General features: G+C 42.3%; 1 protein-coding gene across 2 annotated transcripts in view; it reads right to left on the reverse strand.

The window, feature by feature from the left end:
* Positions 1-13,199, reverse strand: part of LOC128339653 (olfactory receptor 1009-like) — a 35,938-nt gene that overhangs the window by 9,688 nt on the left and 13,051 nt on the right. For both annotated transcript variants that reach the window (XM_053283927.1, XM_053283926.1), the window contains exon 4: positions 4,294-4,379. The gene's annotated coding sequence lies outside the window, so the exon portion shown is untranslated. The remainder of the gene's footprint in view (positions 1-4,293; positions 4,380-13,199) is intronic.

The following is a 13,199-nucleotide window of genomic DNA, read 5'->3' on the forward strand; positions in this document are numbered from 1 at the left end:
TTTCTAAAATGGAAAGCAGTACTGAAAAATTTGAATCAAAAATTTTGGAGGAACTACTTAACTCCTCACTAGCTATTTGTCAAGGGCTAATTCCAGCTGATAGTATGCTTCAGCATACATGGTGTATCTGCAGAGCTTTGGTCAATGGCTCCCTGAAGATCCAGTCAGTAATCCTTTTTACTGCTTTCCTTGAAATAATGATAATAATGCAATTTACTATACAGCTTCTCCTGAAGTGACATTTGTGACTAAACTATGTTATCATAAGCAATATCAGCAAACAGCTATACGATTGCCATCGTAGGAACCTCTCATAATAGTCCCAGTCTCCAAAATGCATCTGAATTTACTTGCTTTCTTGTACTACAATTGCTTCTACATTTTTGGAGCATTGTTATTCTTTCAAAAGTAACTCTGATTGCAGAACGTGATGCTTTCTTGCGAAATCAATAGCAAAAATCCTTCCAGAAAGCCAGAGCAATACCAACTTCAGATGATCCAGGAGCTTTTTATCATGACAGTACTGTGATCTTCTTCAAACAATGAAGGAGAGGCCATTCCTCTGAGGAAAGCTTTGGCTTTGGTACCTACTCCCTGAAGTGTCTTACACCCAAGGTGCATCCATTTCTATTCATTAAGTCACTGTGAAGCTGAATTAGAACTGTGAAGTCATTGCAAGCCAAATTACAATTACCTGAAAGATTCTCTGGTGGTGATGTAATGCACACTAGAGGAAAGGTTGTGATATTTTTTAGTCATGGACAAGTTGGTCATTTCAATGGGACTTCCACTGAGTAATTCTGTCACATATTAGAATTTGAAATACCATTTAGTTTACTATCAACCTGAAATACCTTGTAATGTTAATATTAGATTTTGAAATATATTCTAATTTATTATGGTTCATTGGTTAAATCCCAATAGGCTGTTGCAGTGAGAGTGTTGGGGTGCTTTGCAAATGATGCGAAAACATTCATACTCAAGTATGTAGTACACCGCTCTGGGCTCCTTCGAGGAAAAGCGGGATATAAATGGTGTGGTTGTGGGGCTTGCGTGCTCTGAGGAAGGTGAGAGCTATGCCAGAGGTCCAACCATACTGGACAGGTCTCACCAGAGCAGCCAGACAAAGAGTGCCTCTCCCATCAACAATATGGTGAGACGTAACTTTAATAAATCTATACCAGATCGGTCGTCACCCGGGTCAACAAGGACCACGCCAGGTGTTATAGTCCCTGGACATCTGGTGGCAAGTGGGCAACAGGACTCAGGCTCTTCAGTTGAGTAACCAGGGCTGGAGACTGCAAGGTTACTGGAAGAAACGTCGCTTAACCGAAAAAAATATACGAAAAATGCCAACAAGGAAATAATGATCTGCTATTACAAGTCTAGTCCAACTAGAAGAGGTTATTTTAAAAGAATGTACCAAATTTGGAAAGAGAAGCATCCAGATACAGAAATAACAGAACAAAGGCTAGCAGACCAGAGAAGATTCATAATAAGAAATAAAGTATTCACAGGAGTAGAGCTGGAAGAACTGCAAAGAGCAACACAGGCTCAAGATATGGAAGAATTACCACCAATTGAAGAAGTGGCTCAGGCGCAGATGGAGGAGGTGTTGGAAATTGAGGATGCCACTGTTGCTGAACTGTTTCAAAATCAAAACCAGGCAACCGCCCCTTTGCCTTCACCTCAAAAACCCAAATGCCGTTTAACAGAAAAGCAACAAGAACTAAAGCAAAAAATAACTGAGCACATGAACCAAACAACCCCCAGGGTTCGACTTCCAGCTCTAAAAACAATTGCCAAAAAACAACTCGCTCAGGCATTAAAAGAAGTCAGTGCTGCACTTGCAGAAATAACAACCAATAATTTGCAAGAAACAAACCAACTAATGTACAGCGCAGCAACAATAACAACACAAGAGCTCAGATATAAGATCAGTGGACCTGTAAAAAAAGAAAGCAGTACATCACCTAAATGGAAGACTAGATTAGAAAATATGTAACCAACAAATGCAAGATCTAATAATAACACCAGAATTAATAAGTGAAAGAGCAAAGAAAATTAAAAATTGGACTGCGCCAGGCGACGATGAACTGCATGGCTTTTGGCTTAAACACCTAACAAGCCTTCATAAACAACTATCAAAACAGTTCAATCACATTTTGCAAGGAGGTGATATTGAACAATGGCAAACAACTGGGAAAACTCATCTCATCATGAAAGACCCAGCCAAAGGTGCAATTCCAAGTAATTATAGACCGATAACCTGCCTGCCAACCATGTTCAAATTATTAACTGGAATAATAGCAGATGAAGTCATGCAACACTTATTAACTAACAAAAAACTTCCAGTTGAACAGAAAGGAAATTGCCCGAACACCAGAGGCACAAAAGACCAGCTGCTGATTGACAAAATGATTTTAGAAAACTGCAAGAGAAGAAAAACCAATCTAAGTGTTGCATGGATTGACTACAAGAAAGCCTTTGATTCATTGCCTCACACATGGATACTAAAATGTTTAGAAACAACTGGTGTCAGCAAAAACATTCAGATATTTATAAAAAAAAGCAATGAGCATGTGGAGTACACAGTTAACAATCAATGGCGAGACACTTGGACAGGTTAGCATTAGAAGAAGGATTTTCCAAGGGGACTCACTATCCCCTCTGTTGTTTGTAATCGCCATGACCCCACTTTCACAAATACTAAACAAAACAGGCCTTGGATACCAAACATCTAAAACATCAAGTAAAATCAACCATCTGCTGTACATGGACGATCTGAAGTTGTATGGGAAGTCCCAGTCAGAAATCGAATCACTGCTAAACACTGTCCGTATATTCAGTAGCGATATAGCAATGGAGTTTGGACTAGACAAGTGTGCTGCATTAATAATGAACAGAGGGAAAATAAGAAAAACAGAAGGAATAGAACTGCCCAATGGAAGCAAGATCAAGAACCTGGAAGAGAAAGAACATTACAAATACTTGGGCATTCTCCAGGCTGATAACATCGCACACACTGAAGTTAAAAGAAAAATTGGAAGTGAATACATCAGGAGAGTTAGAAAAATCCTCAAGTCCAAATTCAATGGCGGGAACACCATACAAGCCATAAACACCTGGGCTATACCTGTTATCAGATACACTGCAGGAATAATAGACTGGACCCAGGCAGAGCTAGAGACGCTGGATCGTAAGACCAGGAAAATCATGACCATCAATCATGCTCTGCACCCCCGTAGTGATGTTGATAGGCTATACCTCCCTCGCAGCTCAGGTGGAAGAGGAATGCTGCAAGTCCATCAAACAGTAGAGGAGGAGAAAAGAGGCCTTGAAGAATATATCAAGGACAGTGAAGAAGACGCACTTCAAATGGTCAATAACGCAAAACTATTCAACACCAATGAAACAAAGCAGGCCTACAAGAAAGAACCAGTCAAGAACCGAGCAGAAAAAAGGAAAAAGAAGCCCCTGCATGGTCAATATTTGCACAATATAAGTGGAAAATCAGACATCACCAAGACCTGGCAATGGCTTAAGAATGGCAACTTGAAGAAAGAAACAGAGGGTTTAATACTGGCTGCACAAGAACAGGCACTAAGAACAAATGCAAAAAGAGCAAAAGTCAAAAAAATCCACCACAAACAGCAAGTACCGCCTTTGTAAAGAAGCAGATGAAACCGTGGACCACCTAATCAGCGGTTGTAAAAAGATCACACAGACTGACTACAAACTAAGGCATGACAAAGTAGCAGGGATGATACACTGGAACATCTGCAAAAAATACAAGCTACCTGTAGCCAAACATTGGTGGGACCATAAAATTGAAAAAGTTAAAGAAAATGAAGATGTAAAAATATTATGGGACTTCTGACTACAAACAGACAAACATCTGCCACACAATAACCCAGATAGAACTGTAGTCGAGAAAAAAGAAAAACAAGTGAAAATAATCGACATAGCAATACCAGGGGATAGCAGAATAGAAGAAAAAGAAATAGAAAAAAATCACCAAATACAAAGATCTACAAATTGAAATTGAAAGGCTGTGGCAGAAAAAGACCAAAATAATCCCAGTGGTAATTGGCGCCCTGGGTGCAGTTCCAAAAGACCTTGAAGAGCACCTCAACACCATAGGGACCACAGAAATCACCACCAGCCAATTACAAAAAGCAGCTTTACTGGGAACAGCCTATATTCTGCAACTATATCTATAACAAAAGTCCTTTAACATAATCGGATACAACTAACACAGGAGAGAAAAAGAAGGGATTTTTTTAAACCCACCTTCTTGAAGAATATTTGCCTTATGTTTCAAAGCATAAAGAATTCATTGAAGTTCGACCAGATCTTTAAGAATTCTTCCTCTTTACCTTGGTGACAAATGCAGACAAAGAACACATATCAGTAATCCAGAGCTGAAATTCAGGAGTAAATTTATCCTTCCAGCTAAGTGAGCAAAGAGACACCTTTTAAAGTGGTGATACTCTTATATTTAACAGGGGGAGAGCAACTGGCCTACCCAACCCCAGCACAGCATCCCTCCAGTGGCTGTTGCTGGTGCCTACCTTATGTTTCTTTTTAGATTGTGAGCCCTTTGAGGACAGGGGACCATCTTATTTATGTATTATTATTATTTTTTTGTAAACCACTTTGAGAATTTTGTATATAAATGTTTGTAGTAATTAAGTAAGTAAGTATTATAATACTTTTGGCAACACCCCAAGCACAAAGAATCCACAGTTCTTGACGTAATGCTAAATTCCATGTGCTGGGGATGTACCCCAACAAAACATAAATGTCCTTAACAGACAATGATAATTGCAATGTCATTTTGACTGTCTTATGAGTTTCAAACCAAACCGGTGTGAAAACCAGACAGGATTCAACCATATGTATAAGCATACCCTCTTACAAATTATACCTCCAACATGTAGCAGTCTGCAACCATCCCTTATTAAACATTTTCTGAGGTTTCCAATAGACACGGAGTAAAGTTTCTCCTGTATTAGCTGCATTTTGATATCTAAAACATCACGTTTCATTGCCTTCAATGTGACCTGCCATTGATTTAATAAAATAGGGTATTGAAGAAGGTCATTATTCCAAAGATCTCGGATATGATTGATATCAAACTTATCAATGTCTCTAAGTTTCTAATAGAGTAAGGTTACAGTCTTAAGTACATCTAATAAATGTTCCAAATCTAATAATAAAGATGAAATTTCAGAAGCTGCAATCACATCAGGACCAAAGAGCCATGACAATAAATGCTTTAGGTGGATAAAGTGCCAACTAGCATTTGAGAATATATCAAACTCAGCTCTCAAAGTGTCAAAGGATTTAAAAACCGCTTCAGAAGCTATGAATTGATCTAATATAATGATGTTGCAAGAGGCCCAGTTAGCCCAATAAAAATACTTATGAGTAATCTTCAAACTGGGATTCAACCACAATATAAGCTTTTCATGCTGAAAAGGATCAAAGCCATGTATAGAATCCAGGATTCTCCATATATGCCTTGCCACTTTAAATATCGGTAGTGACCCAGATCCACGAACAAATAATGAACAGAGCACCTGCCAAGATTTCAGTGGGGTCAAATAATGACTCTCAAGCTGTGTCCAAGGTGTAGCTGAGACTGGGGACTCATGGTTCCAGCCTAAAACTGAAGGTACAATATAGGCCCAAAGATAAGCCTGAAAATGCAGGAAATTAAATCTGCCCCCTTAAATAGATAGTTGCAGTTTATGGGATCATAGCCCACTGACCTAATCATTTTTAATTTGAGCCAAAAAATTGGAAAAATTTAAATTTACTAATTAAGAAAGTTTCCTAGAGATTACTATACTTAAATAGACAAAAGACTCTGGACAACACCTAAAACCCCATACAGAGCCCATACAGAGCCCAAAATCTACAGAGCCCAAAGGCATCAAATCTGATTTATGGTTACATTATTCCATTTATGGAGTTAATGGATAAATTCCCAAACTTTTGAACCATGGAAATAAGATTGGGAATTGAGAACTCTGGTTTATAAATAAAACATAAAATATTATCTGCGTATAAAATCAACTTGTGCAACTAGTATAATATCCTTTATATTATCCAAGTCCCTAATAGCACAAGCCAGGGGTTCTAACAACATTTGTTGGGGGAGATAAGAGGACATGCCTGCCATGTGCCATGTTCTAGCCTAATTTAAGTGGATAATATATCGCTGGTGATATCTCATGAATAGGGAGACCTGTATAGTATAGAAGTCCAAGTCAAAAAATTGAGTGGGGGCGACCAAATTTGTTCAAAATATGTTTCAAGTACCCCAAATGGACCATATCAAACACCTTCTCCTAGTCTAAAGAAATTATAGCGGCTGAGTCTTGCCTCTCCAAGGATAGAGCTAATAAACAATCTGATGTTTCTGATCCTTGATGACTGGACATAAATCCAGTCTGTACAGGTACGAAGCATAGTCTGCACCCTGTGTGCCAATGTAGCTGTCAATATCTTAGCATCAACGTTTAACAAGGAGATAGGTCTATAGCTAGTGCATAAGTCAGAGTCTTTACTGAGCTTAAGAAGAACTGTTATATAAGCTTCATTAAAAGAAGGAGGGAGGTATTTATTTTAAAAAGCATCATTGTAGACCTCCAGTAAGTCTGGAGCCAGCAAACTAATATATTTCTTGTAAAAACATCACAAAAAATCCATCCAGCCCAGGGGCTTTAATTGTGGATTTAGTTGTGATCATTATTCCCTGCAGAGACAGAGGTACAGCTAAAAGATTGATTTGATCTTGCGTTAAATGTGGAAGATGCACCTGTTTCAAAAAGCTATCTATATCCGCGTCAATACTAGATGTATTACTAGTATACACAGGGTAGAGTAAAACTCAGAAAATTGCTGGTTTATTAATTCAGGGTCTGCATAAACATTTCCTTGAGTATTGCGTATAGAAGTTATAGTGTTATGCTGTTTTATCTGCTTCATTTTGGAAGCCAAAAGTTTACTTGTTTTCCCCCCCTGTTCCCAATATTCTTGCCACTTCCTCTTCCCTTTCTTTTCCCTTGCAAGACTCATGTTCCTCTCTCCATGCAGCATGTCTGCAGAGATGCAAAATCCATCTGCATCCAGCTAGCTAGCTAGATTAGAGATCGTATCTCTCCACTTAACTATCTAGAATGGAGTTCACTAATAAAGACTCCTCATATTGAGTTGGAACTATGAACTGGCTCCAAGTTATTTTACTCTCAGCATACACGCTTGCCTGGGCAGACTCCGCTGTGTTGTGCCTCAATGCACTCAATGCACTCTGCTGTAATAGACGGGTATCTCTTACCAGAGAGAATTCCCAACATTAAGTCTGCCTTTAAAAAATAATTTTAATGTTCTTGGCACCCCTGACCTGGGCCGGGCCCCTCGTTCGGGGTGCCAAAACCAAACATGCTCTGTTTGGTTCGAGTCCAAACTGGTTAACTGGTTTTGTGCACATCCCTATGGGCTACATTTATGAACAATGCACCTAGTTACAACCCCCTCACACCCAAGTTTCAGGCAAAACTGTTGCCTCTAACATTTAGGAGAAATCAATTTTTAAATCTAACAGTAGCCATAGCAACGTTATCATTACATGTCAAAGATCCTTTTTATAAAAATATTTTCATTATAAAAACTTATATTAAGTCTTATAACACAGAAAATAAAACATTAGGAGACCTGAATAGATTCTGAAATGCATTATTTTGGTTTTTAAAAGTATGAACAGAGGTCATGTTTCAGTAAATCTCCTCTATCATACAGATTTTAAAAGGGGAATATGTGGACATCTTCAGCCTTTTGTTTCGTGAACCCAAAGTTAAGCCAAAAGAGGGGACGCTAGTAAAGAGCAGGAGGCCCCTAAGCAGAAGCTGGTGGAAAGGACCTGGAATAACTGGTTTCAGTATAAATATAAATATAAATATAAATATAAATATAAATATAAATATAAATATAAATATAAATATAAATATAAATATAAATATAAATATAAATGTGTGTGTGTGTGTGTGTTATTCTCAGGGCTCAACCTGCTAGGAGCCCGGCTCTTGTGAAATATTTGGATATCATTCATAGAGCTGTGATAGATTTTGCAGGCACATCATGGGCCAGGTATGAAATTTTTTGTATGAGGGCCACTCTAGACCTCGCCCCCCATGGGATGCCCCCTTAATGAGCTGTGGCTCCTCATTATCTCTCCTTCTCATCCTGTGGATGGTAATAGAGCAGATAGTGGGCACCTGCTATCTAAGTCCCTGGCCTTTGCCACGCCAACTAATACTAGCCAGCAGTGGGTTCAACCCCACTTGGTATGCTGGGAATTTAACAGTCAGGGGTGCTGTACCAGATCCCTGTGCAGGTTCCACCATGCGTGCAGGTTTTGTGGCACCAAAGCATCTCAGCTCTGCCTGTAATAGGGCCAAGGGGTGGAATGCAGGGTTTAGAAACCGCCAGTTGAACTAGAGGAAGGGCAACCCCCCTTCCCCATCTCCGGGAAAAGGGGCCCAGTCCAATTAAGCTAGGGGTGTTATGTCAGCTGCTCGAGGACTATCTGGATCATCATGCTGCTGTTTATTTGAGGCACAGTTTCCGGGAGGGTTTTAGGATTCCTTCTTCCTCCCGGCAGATGGCTTTTGTTACATGCAATCTCGGATCGGTGGTAGGCAAGGAAGGAGTGGTCCTCAAGAAGATCAGTAAGGAAGTAACAGCAGGTAGAGTTCTGGGCCGCTTCGATGCTCCTCCTTTCCCTAATCTGCAAGCGTCGCCCTTAGGCATGGTGCCCAGGAAGAACCCTGGTGAATTTCACCTGATACATCATCTTTCTTATCCTCAGGGTTCTTCTGTTAATGATGGGATTCCTGAGCACCTCTGGTCGGTGCAGTACACCTCCTTTGATGAGGCGGTTAGAATGGTAAGGTGCTGTGGCCCTGGGGCCCTGCTTGTGAAGTTTGACATCAAGACTGCCTTTCGCCTCCTGCCAGTGCAACCTTTAGACTTTGAATTGCTGGGCTTCGCCTTTGCGGGCAAGTTTTATTTTGACAGAGCACTCTCTATGGGCTGTTCTGTCTCCTGTGCAGACTTTGAGGCATTTAGCACCTTTTTGGAGTGGGCACTGAGGCGGAATTCAACTTGTGGAATTCTCTGCCACAGAATGTGGTGACAGCCAACAACCTGGATGGGTTTAAGAGGGGTTTGGATAATTTCATGGAGGAGAGGTCTATCAACGGCTACTAGTCGGAGGGCTATAGGCCACCTCCGGCCTCAAAGGCACGATGCCGCCGAGTACCAGTTTCAGGGAGTAACAGCAGGAGAGAGGGCATGCCCTCAACTCCTGCCTGTGGCTTCCAGTGGCATCTGGTGGGTCACTGTGTGAAACAGGATGCTGGACTAGATGGGCCTTGGGCCTGATCCAGCAGGGCTGTTCTTAAGTTCTTATGGAAGGCAGATAGTATCTTCGTTAGATGACTTTATTTTTGCTGGACCAGGGGCTTCCACTATTTGCCATCATCTGCGCCAATACTTTATTCAGTTGGCCGGTAAACTGTGTCCCACTGGCCAAAGGCAAGACTGAGGGGCCAACCATGCGGCTATCCTTTTTAATAATCGAGCTGGACACCGTAGTGGGTTGTAGTCACCTCCTGGGGGAAAAGCTGAGAGTGTTGAGGGAGCTGCCTAGGTCATTGGGGCTAGTTAGGAAGACCACCCTTAGGGATCTGCAAGTAGTTATTGGCCATATTAACTTTGCCTGTAGGGCAGTGGCTCTGGGCCAAGCCTTTTTGAGGGGCCTATGTGATCTTATTGCTGGGGTTAAGTGCCTCATCATAGGGTATGGATAAACGAGGGCATGTGAGCTGACGTGGCTGTCTAGGAATCATTCCTGAGGGACTTTAATGTGGAATCTTTTTGGAGGGATGAGCAGCTTCTGGAGGCTGAGCTCCAGGTACAGTCCGGGCATTGGTTTCAGGGTATATTTCAGGGGTAAATGGTGCTCCACCTGGTGGCCCTTAAGACTGGCAGAAGATGAGATCACTCGGGATCTCACATTCCTGGATTTTTTCCCTATCGTGTTGGCTATGCACTTTTGGGTGGAGGAGTTCTGTGATTCCACGGTCCATTTTTGGTGTGACAATCAGGCGGTAGTCCAGGTGGTGAATTCAAAGATCTCCCACTCAGCCAGGGTTATGGGATTACTAAGCACCTTTATCCTCTGATGCCTGCACTTTAACATACTCTTTGTAGCGTGACATGTCTCAGGCCTCCAGAATGACATTGCTGATGCCCTATCTCATTTTCAGGTGGCTGTGTTCAGGGAGTTAGCCCCAGAAGCCATGATGGAGTTGGAGCCCATGCCGGAGGCCTTGTGGAGGCTTGGTGGCAAGAGGCTCACTGAACCATTGATGCGTCTCTGGCTTCCAGTACAAGGGTAAGCTAGCCTCTTTTGATGCTTTCAGACTAGGGGAGGGCCTCTCTGACAACTGGTCCATTCCACCTGACCACCTTATGCAATATATGGTGTTTCTGCACTCCTCTGGAAGAGCGATTTCCACTCTGGCAGGATATTTGGCCACACTATCTTTTAAAGCTCAGGCTAGGGGTGTGGATGATGCCACTGTTGATTGCAGGGTGAGGCATATGCTAGAGGGTTGGTCCAGGGAGTGGCCCAGGGTGCAGGATCAGAGAAGGCCTATGACAGTTGAGCTGCTGGCAGCTGTTTTGTTACACCTCCAGTCTCTGAGTCGTTCCCCAGGGGAGGTGGCACTTTTCCAAGCAGCGTCTGCAGTAGCTTTCTTTGGGGCCTTTAGGCTGAGTGAGGTTCTTCCCCACAGCAGCCATGCTCCTAGAGATTGGTGCCTGTGATTTGCTGATTTATCCTTTGAAGGAGCAGGTGTACCGTTTTACTCTTGTGTCATTCTAAGACCAACCAGAGGGGCAAGGGGCATGTCATTCACCTGGACCCAGTGGTGGTGGGGGGCACAGCATTTTGCCCAGTAGGAACTTATTAAAGCATTATGTTGCCTTTCAGTCTAGTACCTCAGAGTGCTTGTTTGTGTAGTCCAATGGCGAGTCCCTGACCCAATATCAGCTGTGGGCTGTGTTGTGGAAGGCACTTCTGTGGCTGGGCGAGCCGGCTCACCTGTTCAGTCTACATTCCTTTCATATTGGTGCAGTGATGACCACCCATCAGTTGGGTCTTGGGAATGCAGAAATCAAATGGATTGGACATTGGAGGTCCTAAGTGTTTTTATGTTATATGCATTCAGCACTGTTGTGTTTACCAGCCTGTTGTTGGGTGTTCACCAGTGTTGTTTTCTTGGCAGGTGCTGGTGGAGCAGCAGCACCCATACGAGTGTCAATCTGCAGCCATTCCTTGGTCTTCTGGACTTTTAAGCAAGCCAGCACCTCCCAGATCAGCACCCAACTCGGTGTGGGGAAGCTTACCAGATTGCACTGGTTGGGAATTCTAGGGATGCTGTGGAGCCAGTTGCTTCCAGCCTTATGGGATTATTTAGCTGTTAGTGCCCCTCCCAGAGTTTTGGTCATTCATTTGGGTGAGAATGATTTGGGTAGGCGAACTGGGCTCTCCCTTATTCAACAAACCACCTTCGACTTCACAACCATCCATTGTTGGATTCTGGGGATCATTATATTCTGGGTTGATCAGTTTCCGTGCAGGGTCTGGTGGGGTTCTAAAATTTAAAGGGTCTTGGGTGGGCTAGGAGGAAAGCTATGGCCTTAGGAAAACGCGCTGTGATTCAAGGTGGCACACTTATCCCGCAACGGGGCCTTGAGCATTCCTTGCCACACCTTTTTCACCCGGACGGTGTACATTTGTCCACAGAGGGATGTGATTTGTATTTGGTGAATGTTTGGGGGTGGGTTTTTTTGGAGGATTGTGCAGTTTTGGAGGGTTGTGGGGCAGGAAGGCCAAGCTAGGCTGACCTCCTTTTGTGGCAGGAACAGTGCGGGTTGGGTGGTGGGTTACTAGGGTTGAAAATTGGTGAGCACCCTTGGGCAGTTAAAAGGGGTGGATTGGTCAATTTAATTTCAGCTGATATGGTCCATGTTTGAGTATGTGGAGATTGGTAACTGGCTGAGAGACAGGAAACAGAGGATAGGAATAAATGGACATTTTTCTCTCCTGTGAGAGGAGAGTGTCCCCTCCCCTTCCTACTTCATATATGTAGGAATTTGCAAGCACCTTGACCCACAAAAAGCACATTGCCATATTTATTCAAATAGAAGATGATTCTGAAATTAACCCCCTTGAAAAAATACAGTTATAAAAGGAACAGACCTCTGAATTTAAGACACCCCACCCCATTTCTAACAGCAAAGAACTTGGAAAAAACCTAGAAGCTATTCCCACAATCACTAGAAAGCAGGCTAAGCTCCCTTAGCCCGCTTTCCAGTGGTTGTGGGAACCACCAGGCTTGCAGATGAGCCTGGTGCTCCCAAGGTGGTTAGCCCGCCTAAACTTCCCTCCCTGGTTTGGAAGGAATGCATGTGTGTGTGAGAGAGAGAGATCCCCACCATACATATACTTGTTCTTGAAGCCTCAGTTTGTGTGTATGTATGTGATTTACCATGTCTTCTTCTTCTTCTTCTTCTTCTTCTTCTTCTTCTTCTTCTTCTTCTTCTTCTTCTTCTTCTTCTTATTATTATTATTATTATTATTAACTTGATTTCTATACCACCCTTCCAAAAATGGCTCAGAGTGGTTTACACAGAAAAATAATAACTAAATAAGATGGATCCCTGTCCCCAAAGGGCTTACAATCTAAAAAGAAACATCAGAGAGACACCAGCTACAGTCACTGGAGGTACTGTGCTGGGGGTGGATAGGGCCAGTTACTCTCCCCCTGCTAAATAAAGAGAATAACCACGTTAAAAGGTGCCCCTTTGCCAAGTTAGGCTGTACTGGCTGGTGTGTTGGGTTTCCTTTGAAGACTGCTCATAGTCTGCTTATACATTTATAATCTGCTGGTGTCTATCATGTTTCTTTTAGATTGTGAGCTCTTTGGGGACAGGAATCCATCTTATGTATTTATTATTTCTCTGTGTAAACTGCTTTGGAACCTTTTGATGAAAAGCGGTATATAAATATTTGTTGTTGTTATAGCTCTAATCTGGTGGTCTGTGTTTTTAAAAATCCT

Source organism: Hemicordylus capensis, chromosome 1, assembly GCF_027244095.1.
Source record: "Hemicordylus capensis ecotype Gifberg chromosome 1, rHemCap1.1.pri, whole genome shotgun sequence".
Classification (NCBI taxonomy): domain Eukaryota; kingdom Metazoa; phylum Chordata; class Lepidosauria; order Squamata; family Cordylidae; genus Hemicordylus; species Hemicordylus capensis.